This window comes from Oryx dammah, unplaced genomic scaffold (genome assembly GCF_014754425.2).
Source record: "Oryx dammah isolate SB20612 unplaced genomic scaffold, SCBI_Odam_1.1 HiC_scaffold_21, whole genome shotgun sequence".
Lineage (NCBI taxonomy): Eukaryota > Metazoa > Chordata > Mammalia > Artiodactyla > Bovidae > Oryx > Oryx dammah.
In genome coordinates, this window is record NW_024070205.1 from 54,470,363 (window position 1) to 54,475,721 (window position 5,359).

A 5,359-nucleotide genomic window follows, 5' to 3' on the forward strand; every position below is an offset into this window, starting at 1 on the left:
CCTGTTGTGTGCTAAGTTTATACACGTTTTCTGAAACCTCAAGACTTTGCATCATGTGTGTGGCCATATAACTTATATTGAAGATGAGGAAAGTGAGGCTTGGTGAGGTTAAGCAGTGTGCCCTAGACCACAGCAGTGAGGGGACAGTCAACTGTTCAGCTGGACTTGAACCAATGGCCCGGTCTGCCTCCTGTGAACTTGCCTCCCTCTAGGGCCCCCAATGAGGATAGGTGGCTTTTAACCAGTTATTTGAGGAATGAAAGAGGTGAGAGAAGAAATGATACCTGTCTTCAAGAAGTTCTTGAAGTTCTGCAAAGCATCCAGAACAGTATAGGCAATTTGACTTAAGCAGAACAAAACCAACAATGCCAGGGTTGTTAAGGACTTTTAGAGGTCGTGTGATTCCTGCTTTAGATGAGGTTGAACATATTCCGGACAGATTATTTTAGACTTCCAAAGAAACAGATTCCATTTTTTTCTTTAGCAATTTCCATTCGTAGGGTAACCTAACCTAATATAAATACACTAAACCTCTCTTTGAGTCTCTTTCTCTTTTTTTCCTTCTTTATTAAAGATGCAAAACATTGGTCATCATTTTCTGAAGACCATTTTTAGATCATCTCTTAGCTCTCTTGGCTTCCCAGTTGTCTCAGTGGTAAAGAGTCTGCCCGCTGATGCAGGAGACGCAGAAGACGTGAGTTCGATTCCTGGACAGGGAAGATCCTCTGAAGGAGGAAATGGCAATTCACTCTGGTATTCTTGTCTGGGAAATCCCATGGACAGAGGAGTCTGGTGAGCTACAGTCCATGGGGTCAAAAAGAGTTGGACACAGCTGAGTGACTGAGCATGCACGTACCTTCCTTTACCCCATCTCATGGTTTTGCTCTGCTTTACTTTCGCTTACCTTCGTAGCTCTTATGAACACTCTTGCTGACTGAAAAAAATTGCACGGATGAAAGTTGAGAGTTATATTTTATTTGGCAGGCTTACTGAGGATTATAGCTCGGGATAGCAGCCTCTCAGATAGCTCTGAGTGACTGTTCCCAAGAGGTAAGGGAGGAGCCAGGGTTTACAGGAGTTTTTGTTGAAAACAGATGAACAACATGTGGTTGAACATCAAAAGATTAATGCTGATTACACACAAAAATGGACATCTCATGTTAAAGATTTCAATGCTTTTCTATGTATGGGAAGATGGAAAAGAGTCTGGGTTTATTGAAATTACTCCTTAGATATGCATCTTAACTATCTAGAGCCAGTATCTTGCTTTTCTCCAACCTGAATTCCCCTGAAGGGGCACCGTCAGGGGTGGCTGCCGTGGCTGATGGCCACAGCATCACTTGTTTGCTGAAATGGCAGGTGATATTCTTTGTACACTCTCTCTAGGATAAAAAATGAATTTCAGGTCTGACCAACCCTGACATTTTACACTTTTAGCTTCTCAGATGAAGACACCAACGAAACGAGGGAGGGCTTACACTCTGCATCATTTTGTTAAAAGATGGCTGAAAATCTTGCTTCAGTTCAGGGAGACTGGATCTAACCTTTGGAACAAATATATGTGTTCACTCTGTCTCACTTTTTTCCCCCCATACAATCTTTCCTCAAAGACGCGTGGGTCTGGTCCTATTTAATGCATATGAATGTAAAATCGCTCAACAGAATTTTAGCAGACTGAATCCAACAATGCATGGGAAAGATCATACAATAGGATCAAGGTGGAGTCACTCCAGAGGTGTAAGGGTGGTTTAACATATGCAGGCCGATCAGTGTGATACACCACGTTAATAAAAGAAAAGACAAAGCCCGCGTGAGTATCTCAATGCATGCTCAGTCACTCAGCTGAGTCTGACTCTTGTGACCCCAGGGACTGTAACCCCGCCCAGGCTCCGCTGTCCATGGGATTTCTCAGGCAAGAATGCTGGAGTGGGTTGCCATTTCCTACTCCAGGGGATCTTTCTGACCCAGGGATTGAACCTCTGTCCCCTGTATCTGCAGGCAGATTCTTTACCACTGAGCAACCTGGAAAGTCTTGATTATCTCAATAGGTGCAGAAAAAGCATTTGATGAAATTCAACATCCATTCATGATAAAAAAATCTCTCACCAAAGTGGTTATAGAGAGAACATATCTCAAAAAAAGCCATTTATGACAAACCCACAACCAACACAATAATGTAAAAACCTGAAAGCCTTCTTGTTAAATTCAGGAACAAGACAAGGATGCCCACTCTATCACTTCTATTCAAGACAGTATTGGAAGTTTTAGCCACAGCAGTCAGGCTAGAAAAAGAAATGAAAGGTATCCACATTGGAAGGGATGAGGTAAAATTGTTATTATTTGCAGATGACATGATCTTCTATACACAGAACCTTAAAGACTCCACACAAAAATCATTAGAAGTAAGAAATGAAAGACGGAGGGATAAATTAGGAGTATGAGATTAACAAACTACATAAAACAAAAAAATAAGAAACAGACAAAAAAAACAGGTTTCTGTGCACCTGAAAATAAAGCAACATTTTAGATCAACTATACTTAAAAAAAGGTTATGGTCTGAAAGTGTTGGAGTCCTGAGGGAAAGGTGTTCAGAGTTCATGTGTCTAAGTACAGGACCACATCCATCAAATTCAAGGCCTTCTGAACACAACATTTCAACAGGAGGATAGTGGGTCTAGAGATGGGAGCTGAATAGGTGCCCTGAAATGCTTGGGAACCTGGGGGAGAGGCAAGGTATTCCTCTCTGGCCAATTGGTTTTGTTTTCTGGAAGATGACTGGCAATGCCCATGAACTTTCACAAAGGGGTAAGTAAGTAAGTGTCAGTCACTCAGCCGTGTCCGACTCTTTTCGACCCCATGGACTGTAGCCCATCAGACTCCTCTGTCCATGGGATTTCCCAGGCAAGAACACTGGAGTGGGTTGCCATCCTTGTTTCCAAGGGATCTTACAGACCTAGGTATTGAATCTCGGTCTCCTGCATTGCAGGCAGCTTCTTTACCATCTAAGCCGCCAGGGAAGTCTAAATAACGAATAAAAGATGAGTGTGTTTTTCTAGAGCTAACATCTTGGGAACCAAGATAGAAATTCTTACAGTTACATCATTCTCAAAATGAACCTAGTTTAAGAAATACATTCTCTTGTTTTTTGTGGAGTTTATGTTAGGGAGGTATGTAATTTCAGCTCAACCAACGCCATGGTTACGGCTTGCCAGGCACAGTACTGGCTCTGGGAGACCCAGAGATGAAAGGTTTACCTGGCATGAGCACAGGTTAAGAATTAACTTGAACTCAAGGTCACAGGATTCTGCACCATCCAACAGAAGTGAGAGCTGCAAATGGAAGCCACACTTGTAACTAAAATTTTTCTGTTTCTAATTTTTTTCGCATTTTTCATTAAAAATAGGTAAAAGTAATGCAACTATGTATTTTAGTTAACCCACCATATTACATGGACATGAATGTGAGCAAGCTCCTGGAGATGGTGAAGGACAGGGAAGCCTCGCGCGCACCTGCTGCAGTCCACGGGGTCGCAAAGAGTCAGACACAACTGAGCGACTGAAAAACAATATATGACAGCTTTATACCAATACATAATCAATGAAAATTACTAACGGGATAGTTCTCTTTTTCTGTACTAAATTTTCTAAATCCAATGTGTAATTTATTCTTTCAGCACATCTCAGTCCGGAATATCCACATTTCAGGCACTCAGTCAAGGGACACAGGTGGCTAGTGGCTTCCTTACAAACAATCCTTTATCAAGAAATGGTGGGTGGAGGGAATCATATATTCAGAAAAGGCTCTCGTGACTTTAAAAGTCACGCGGCATTCTGCAATTCAGGGGAAAAAAACGGAGACACAGGACCGGCTGCAAAACTTGGCTTCCCAAGCAGACCGGGACTGTTTATTTTTGGGAGTCGCTCCCCCTTCCTCTCCAAGGGGTAGGGCCTTGGAACCAGGCTGGGCTCCGAAGCCCGGGCTGCCACGTGTCATCACAGCGCGGGCCTCGGTCCAGGCCACGCTGGCCACACTGAGTCCGGAGAATAGGCTCAGAACGCGCAAGCCGGCCGCGGACAGGCGAGTGGGCGCTTAGCCACAGCGCCCCCCGCCGGCTTCGCGGCGCAACTGCAGGCGCAACTCCGCCTCCGCGCGCGCCCCGCCCGCGGCGGAGTGCCGGGCGCCAGCCGCCCCCTCTGCCCTTTTGTGGCTGAGCGCCAGTCTGATTTTGCAGGGCGTGAGAACGAACCCCTGGAGCCTCGCGCCTCCTTTTCGGGAGCTTGGGCCCCAGGTCCTGGTAGCGCCGCGTCGCCGAGGATCGCTTTTCCTTTTCCTGCTCTTTGTTGCATTCCGGTATTTTCTCTTCCGGGTCAGTTCTAAAGCACAGTAAAGCATGTCAGGAGCAGTTACTTTTAATCCTGCAAGAAGTAACGTTTATCAGAGATTTTGTATTTTGGGGCACGTTTACAACGGGACAATTTAAAAAGTGAAGAGAAGCGAGTGAGAGGCCCCAGCGAGGATCGAACTCGCGACCCCTGGTTTACAAGACCAGTGCTCTAACCACTGAGCTATGGAGCCTTCTTGCTACCTGGCGCGCTCTAATTCAGGGACATTGGAAACAATACTGCTTTCTGGCAGTCGGAAAACAGTTTAGCCTGTGTGTGCATCCTCTATCAATGGCAATTAAGGAAACAACATCATAAGTAGAAAAAACCCCTTCTCAAAATCGTGTGTTTATGATTATGAATCACTAAATCATATCTATGATAAGTTATAGATACAGATAAGTGCTGGAAGGGAAAAAGCAAAAATATAATAGTGTTCTGATATTACTAGTGGTACTTTTATATCTTAAAAGAGTCTCCAATCTGTTGTTTATATGACAATTTGTATCATGTTTCACACTTACAGGGAAGTTGTAGGGTTTTTATTAAGTTATTGATTATGGATGAATTAATTGATTCAACACATTATTTATTTTGTACTTACATACTATTAGACATTAGAGTGAATAAGTAAAGCTTGTCCCTACTCTTTTAAAAAATGATTTGGATGATGAAACGATGCCTTATTTCCTTTTGCCTAATTAACTATTTACTGAAGGCATGAAATCATGCCGGCAGCAGGAGCTAGCACCGCGTGAAGAAGAGGATGAGGATCAGGCGCTCCCAGTGGTCTGAGGGCTTCTCTCCCTTATACCTCCTTCAGGCGTCTGCTCACGTTACCTTTCGCCACAAGACCCTCCCATCCCTTACGTAAAGCTGCGCCGTCCCCCTTATCCTGCCCTTTTGCTCCATGCTACTTACCTAACCTTTCCTACTAGATAATGTGCTTACTATTATGTTTATTATTTCTCTAGGTT

The 5,359-nt window shown here is 43.9% G+C and overlaps 1 non-coding gene across 1 annotated transcript; it reads right to left on the minus strand.

Annotated features, from left to right (window-relative positions):
- Window positions 1–4,502: 4,502 nt before the first annotated feature.
- On the minus strand, window positions 4,503–4,575 carry TRNAT-UGU. Its single transcript has one exon. It is a non-coding gene; the product is annotated as a tRNA-Thr (tRNA).
- Window positions 4,576–5,359: the final 784 nt, after the last annotated feature.